Genomic DNA, 8,131 nt, shown 5'->3' with positions numbered 1-8,131 from the left:
TTGTCAACCTCCTTAGCACAGCACTTGGCACATAGCAAATACTTTTTAAATGCCTATTCCTTCCCTTTTCCTTTCCCTTTCCAGTAGTCATACACATATTCAGTTCCCAGTTACAGTCAGGAAAATCAGTTTTCACCAGGGTGATCTAGAGTTCAGTTGCTAACATGCAGGAGGGCAGCAGAGAAAAAGATTTGGAACAGGGAGGGCTCCCAACACCCCAAGAGTGCAAGTCTGCCTGTTGTAATGCTGCTGTTTGTGAAATAAAAAAGAGGGCCCCTCAAAGACTCTTTGTCTTCGAGAGCCACAGGGAGGCATTGAGGAGCGATGAGGAAGGGACAACCCCAGTGAGTCGGAGGCACAAGCTGGATTCCTTGTAATGAATGAGGAGCTCATCACCAGCAAGCTGAGGCCTGCTCAGCCCCATCTCTCCAGCTTGCACTTGACTCAGGAGGAGAAGATTAAATTAATTAAGCAGAGGAAGAGGAGGGGGCCTGTCTGACCAGAGCAAGGAGTTAGGGCATAATTCACTTATGTAACCAGGGATTGGGGTTTGTGCTTGGCAGACAAGGCCCTCTCAGGCAATGAAAACTCCTAGAGAGAAGAAGGGGGAAGATGAGCTATTCCTTCAGAGCCTGTTGTTGATTCCTCCCTGTGGGTGAGAAAGACTGGGGAGGGGGGAGGAGGGAGACCAAATGATCATTCCAAAAAAGTCCCAACAGATCTGTTGCGCCACAGAATTCAGTTACGCATTTCCGAAGCCCCTGTTGAATGTAAGAAATTATGCTTGATGCTGGGGATACAATGACCACAAAAGAAAGCAGTCTCTACCTTTAAGATGCCACAGTGTAGTGGATGGAGCACTAAACAGTGCCTCCAGCACTTAGCACAGTGTCTGGCATGTAGTTGGTGTTTAACGAATGTTGCTTGATTGATTAGACTTTGAGTCAGGGTGACCTGGATTCACATCCTGCCTTGGTCCTCCAACGGATCCTCTTATCATGTCATCTCCATTCCCCTCATCAGAGTCCTCCCTGAAGTTCCTTGGGTGTGACAGCCCGTCTCCAGCCTCTGTACCTCTGCACTGGCAGTTCCCCATGCCTCTGTATTATTCCCAGGCTGAGCCTTGTTCCTAGTTCCAGACTAAGCCCTAACCCTGGTCCCATCCTGAGTCATTACCTTCGTCCCAGATTGGGCCTGATTTTGCCTACGCACTGGGACTCTTAGTCCCAGACTGAGCCTTGACACTGGTCCCAGATGAAGCCTCCTGCTTCTTGACTAAACTCTAATCTTGCCTTGAGTTTTGCACTCATCCTACACTAACCCCTGACCCTGGTCCCAGTCCCAGTCCTCATTTCTCCCTCAATTATACAAGCATGTCACTGGTTACAAAACTGTAGCTCAGAGCATCTGTCTCATCTTTAAGGGGACTGGTGTGAGAGGGGAGAGGAAAAGGAAATAAGAGCAGGTCAGATCTGTCTCCTGGTACTCAGGATATACCATTCTATGCATCCTCTCACCCAGATCAGCAACCTAGAAACTGAGGGCAAGGGACAAGCACAGAGCCATATGCTCCCTGGCATGCCAAAAACAGCAGGAATCCCAAAGCTACTCTTACCCAAAGTCAAGAGTGTCAAAGTTCATCCTGGGAGCCTTGGGACAGTATCCTTTGCTGCAAGCACTCAGCAGTCTGGGGAATAGGCAAGGTGACATCATCATCAAGATATGAGCCTGTCCTCTGGTGAAATGATCCTCTGAACTGACTAAATCCACTCTCATAAAGGGGGGCTAAGAGGCTCAGGATCTGGTTGCTTCCTAACTTGACCCTGACCCCACGAAATGGCCAATGAGCCAAAGATCATTTATGGGTGCTCCCCAGAAGCATACAGATCTGACACTAGGATTTAGGTCACACCTTGTGCATATCAGCATAGGTAAAAAAGGTCAAAAAGAGCCCTGAGGGTCTTAGTAAGCTCAATGGCAGTCAGCAGTGGAACATGGCAGTCAAAGAAGTTCCTACCATCCTAGGCCACATTAGGGAAGTTATTGTGTCTGGGACATGGGAGTTGACAGTCTCACTCTGGGCCATGAGATTCTGTTCTGGGGTCATATTTTAGAAGGTACACAGGCAAACCATAGTGCACCCAGAAGAGGTAAACTTTGGAGATCATGTCATTTGAGGATTAGGAATGTGAATCTGGAGAAGAAAATATTTAGAAGACTTTTGAGGGGGAAGGAAGGAGGAAGAAAATAGTTGCCTATAAGTATTTAAACAATTGTGACAGAGAATAATAATAAATTGTGTTTATTTGGTGAGTTGATTAACGAAATGCTTTCCTCACAATGGTGCCATGAGGCAGATTGTACCCATTTTGCAGAAACTAAAGCTCAGAGAGAAAAGTATACCTGTGCAAGCCACTAGTAAGCATAAGAGCTACAACTTCTGACTCTAAATCCAATATTCTTCCCACTATACCACACTACTTCTGAAAGGAGAAGGAATGAACTTGTCCTGCTTGGTCCTAGAGGGAGAAACCAAGGACCAATGAATGGATGGATGTGGCAAAGAGACACATAACAGCTACATATAAAGAAAAATTTCTCACCAACTAGAATTGTCTGAAGTGGGAGTTATGCATGACTTCCAGATTATTGGAAATACGCTGGTAGAGGTTGGATGACCATTTGTTCAGGGTGAGAGATGGAATTTCTGCTTAAGTGTGGGTTAGGTTAGATGCCCCCCATAACCTGTCTAGCTCTTCGATTCTTATTGTCTAATTTATTGTAGCTGAGATGTAAGTATGACCTCCAACATCAATCATCCCCACTTCTGGAATCTCCCAATTGCTTGACCATCATCCCATTCCTGACCTTGTTGCCTCTTGCCTGGAATAATTCCACAGACTACTAACAACCTCTCCTGATTTCAGTCTCTTCCCATACCATTCATCTTAAGTACTCTGCCACAGTAACATTTTTATTTTTTTTCTTTTGAACTTAGCAAACATCAACAAATACAATAATTTACCAATGCAAAGAAGAACAGGAAAGAACTGTGAACCTGTGAGCTTCAGTTATGTAGTTTGATTTTTTAAAACAAAGAAGAGAAAGAGAGAGAGAGAGTTAAGCAAGGTGGTGGTAACAAAATTGCTCTGTTTCCTCCCCTTTTTGTTGTATTTCTGTGCATTTCAAAAATATTTTATTGATGCTCTTTTTTCCTAGCTATCACTATCCACTAACCCACCTTCCCCCACACCCTGCCCCATCTCCAGGAGAAAACCCTCCCTTGCAACAAATATGTATAGTCAAGCGAAACAAATCAACACCTTGGGCATGCCTGTGAAGGCACATTTCATTCTGTTCCTCTAGTCTATCACCCCTCTGCCAGGAGGCAAAAGGTGTGTTTTGTTGTCAAGACTTCTGAAGTCTTGATCGGTTGCTGTTTTAATCAGAGTTCTGAGGTCTTTCAAAGTCATTTCTCCTCCTGTAATTATTGTGGTCCTTACACAAATTGTTGTCTTGGTTCTGCTTTTTTCACTCTGCATCAGTTCCCATAAATCTTTCCATATTTCTTTGACTCTTTCATCTTTATCATTTCTTAGGGTGCAATAAAATTCCATTATACACATGTATCGTAATTTGTTCAGACACTCCCTAGTTGATGTTCACCAGCTTTACTTCTCATTCTTTACTACAACAAAAAGTTCTGCTATAAATATAGGTCCTATCCCACTGTTCTTGAGTTCCTTGGGGTATGGCTAATAGTCATATTGTTGGCTCAAAGGGAATATTCACTTTAGAACTTTTGGGGTAGAGTTCCAAATTTTTCTCCAGAATTGTTGAACTCATTCACAGCTCTGCCAATGGTGCAGCCTGTCTTTCTACAACCTTCCAAGTCATTGCAATTATTCTCATTTTCTAATCTTTGCCAAACTGATGGGTGTGAAGTGGAATCTCACAGCTGTTTTAGCTGCATACTTCTTACTATCAGAGATATGGAGCATTTTCCCATATGATTGTTGATAGCTTGCATTTCTTTATCTGAGAACTGTCTGCTAATATCCCTTAGCCACTAATATACTGGGGAATTGCGCGCACGCACACACACACACACACGCACATACATACACACATACACACATAGCATACATATATGTGTGTATATCAATTCATTTATATGTTCAGTATCATACATATGTTAGAGAAATTTGCAGTAATGATTCCCCTCCCAGTTATTGTCCTTCTGATTATAAGTGAATTTTTTTTGGTGTAGACTCTTTTCCATTAGGTAAGAATTCTCCCCCTGTCATGGCTGTAAAAGGTATGTCTTCATTTGTCCTCAAATTTTTAATGACATGATGTTTTATTTTTAAGTGATCCATTTATTTGAAGTTGATTGTAATATACAGCATAAGATGTTGGTCTAAACTTGGTTTTTGCCAGACTGAGTTCCAATTTTCCTGGCTAAGTAATGTTCCTCTTCTTATCCAGAGTGTCCCAAAAGTCTTAGTGAAGTACAGAAGAGTGTATTGAATAGAGCATTGGATTGCATTAAGATATCATCTCTCCACCTTCTACGATTACTAATTGTATGGTCACAGGTAAGTCACTTAACCTCTATAAGCCTACATTTCTTTTTCTGTAAAATAGAGGTGATAATAATAGAACTTACTTCACTAGGATGTAATAATGATCAAACATGTAATATACACAAAGTGCTATATAAATGTCAATATTCATTGCTATTCCTGACGTCCAAACATGACTACATTTCTCCTCTTTACCATGGCTTCATATGTCCCACAAAACGAAATCTAATCCTTTCAACCTGGTATTCAAGTCCTTCTGTGGTTTATTTTCTGCCAATATCTCAATTGTCCTCACACTGTTCCCTCAAATGCAATCCAGGTTGGTCTCAGACTTTTGAATGTGTCTGGAAAATTTCCACTTGAACCCCTTTGCAAATTTGTAATAATAATACTAATAATAATATCTCAGATTGTATCCATAGGAGTCTAGGATCCAGAGTGAGGGTCATGATGCTCTGAAGGAACAATATCTGAAGTGTTATATACAGTTCTCAGGCCACAATCTGAAGGGACAAGTTAAAACCATCCACAACACTAGGAAGCCCAAAACTATGTCATCAGACGAGTTGGCTGAAAGAACTAGTGATATTTAACCCCTAAAAGAAAAGACTTGGTGGAGTGTGGAGGGGAGAGGAAATAATCACTCTTTTCTAATCTCTGAAGGGTTGCCTTGAAGAAAAGGCATTAGAGTTGCTCTGTTCAGTCCCAGAGGGCAAAACTAGAACCAACAGGGAAAATTTACATGGGAGAAAATTTTACAATAAAAGAGGAAACCTTCCAATGTTCAGGTACATCCAGCCATGGATTGGGCTGCCTCAGGAAGGAGTGAGCTCCCCATCACTGGAGCTCTTCAGGCAGAAATTAGATGACCATTTGCTATGAATGCTAAAAATGAAATTCATATGTTGGATGGTGGTGGCAGGTGACGTTTCTGAGGTTTCTTCCAATTTGGGGATTCTATGATTCTGTAATTCCCCCTGACTAGAATGCTTGCCCTCATACTTTACCTTGATTGCCACCTATTCAAAGCAAAACCAGAACTAGCAGGAAAAAGTTATAGGGATGTAGATTTCAGTTTGATATACGAAAAAATAACTTCCTAATAATCAGATATTACTGGCAATGGAATATGTTGCTTTAGAGGCAGTGAGAACCCTGTAACTGGAGAGATTCTACTTATTCTTGAAGGCTCAATCTAATTGAGTAATTGAGAGAAAGGTGTCCTAAAACAAGAGATTGATATCTATCTAAAGACCTTGGGAATATTTTTATTTTTATTGATAATTTTTATCTTTAGGTCATTCTCATCTCCAAATATATCAATATATCCCTGCCTCTCATCTGCCCAGCAAACCATCCCTTTTAACCATTTTTTTGAAGAAACTAAAAAAAATAGTTCAGCAAAACTAACCAGTACACCAACAAATTCCAAAATTATTATGCATCGTTCCATGCCTATAGTTTCCCCACTTCTGCAAAGGCAAGAAGGTGCATTTTCTCACCTATTCTTTGAGGTCAAGTTTGGTCTTTCCCTTTACACAACTTCGATTTTCAGTTTGTTGTTGCTGTTCTTTCTATTGCCATTTTGGGGGTCATTTTGTATACTGTCTTCCTACTTCTGCTTGTTTCAATCTGCATCAATTCATATAAATCTTCCCATGTTTCTCTCTATTCATCATTTCTAATGAGGCAGCAATGTTCCATTATATTCAGGTACCACAATTTGTTTAGCCCATTACCCAGTCAACGGGCACCTCTTTTTTTTTAATTCTTAACTACGACAAAAAGTGTTGCTGTGCATATTTTTGTATACATTGGACCTTTCTTTCTATCCTCAACTACCTTGAAATATAGACCTAGTGGTGAGATTTCTGGGTCAAATAGTATGAACATTTAGTCACCTTTTTATTTTGGGGGGGGGGGGCTAGGCAATGGGGTTAAGTGACTTGTCCGGCATCACACAGCTAGTAAATGTTATGTGTCTGAGGCCAAATTTGAACTCAGGTCTTCCTAAATCCAGGGCCAGTAATCTATCCACTGCACCACCTAGCTGCCCCCATTTAGTCACCTTTTTAAGCATGATTCCTACTGATTTCCAGAACTGGTAAACCAATTCACAGCTCTGCCAACAATATTTTAATGTACCTGTCTTTCTGTAACCCCACGCACATTAACTATTCTCATCCTTTGTCATCTTTGTCAAATTGATGGTTATGATAGAAGACTACAAAGTTATTCTGATTTGCATTTCTTTTATTAGTGAATTGGAGCAATCCAAGAATGTGCTGGTTGGTAAATGTTTAACAACCAGACTTCAGAAAAAACAATTTTAAAAGGTACATACATTTTAAAATCCAATATGTATTAATAACATTTGGTGCATCATTTTCTTAAATCTAGGCAATCAGCAAAACAATAACTCAAGCCCTAATTTGTAGCATTTGCCAATTTCTGAAATAGAAATGCTTGTGCTGAAAATTTAATAACCAGCTCTTAGGAGAGAGTATGAGCTGGCTGCAGCATACCTCTGAAGCAATTTTTCATTTTGTGGACAGCATGATGTTCTTCTGCTGAGATATGTTAGTTCATACCCTTCTGTTAATTCATATCCATTGGGTCATGCCTCTTGAGTTTCAGATATTTTGTTAATTCCCTATATATCTTGGATATCAGATCCTTATCAGAAATACTCAATGTAAAGATGTTTTCCCAATTTATGATACTACCTATAGCTCTTGAAGTCTTACTTAGTATGTCTGAAAATTTCTTGCCACCGACCATCTTCCCATCTCTTCCTCAACTTCATGTCATCAGAATTCTCTAGTGTCTTCAGTAGGGTAGAAATCTCAGCTGTCAGGCTTGCTGTCTTGTGACAGAAAGCAAATGTTCTGTCATCAACCCCAAGGTTTTAGAAGAAGTTAAGTTATTCCTTCACATGGAAAAGCTGGGGAAAAAACACCAGAAAATCTACCTCAGAATGGTAGCATGTCTAGGTGGAAACAGAGTTCAGATAGAATCTAAATTGGGTGGGCTAGAGACCAGATAGGGTCCTGGCTAGGATAGGTAAAAATGTGAGTAGATAGAGGCCAAAAATAGGCAGTGGTACTGAAAAGACACAGGCTACAAGCTTTGGGGACTGATATTTACTATGTGAATGACCCTGGAAAGTCTCTTATCCTATTGAAAGCTCGGTTTACTCACCTATAAATTGGGTATAATGTTTGAACTTCATAAGATTGCTGTGGGAAAAAGCTGGTAAATCTTAAAGTTCTGTATAAACAGAGCAGCAACATACAACATAGGTGTGGTTGACACTGATGGGGGTTAACAAGGAAGGCTCATCCAGAATACAAGAAGCTGGACTACAAGCTAGGTAAGGTCAGGAAATCTAAGCAGACCATACCAGAACCCCAGAATATGAATGATGGAAGAGAATCTCCATCCAATCTATATACAAAAAGAATCCCCACCACCACATACCAGACAAATGGTCATCCAGCCTCTGATTTCACCACCTCTTGAAAAACCCATTCTACTCTAAGATA

Source organism: Vombatus ursinus, unplaced genomic scaffold, assembly GCF_900497805.2.
Source record: "Vombatus ursinus unplaced genomic scaffold, bare-nosed wombat genome assembly UNPS02005659.1, whole genome shotgun sequence".
NCBI lineage: Eukaryota > Metazoa > Chordata > Mammalia > Diprotodontia > Vombatidae > Vombatus > Vombatus ursinus.
This window is presented reverse-complemented; position numbering follows the sequence as displayed.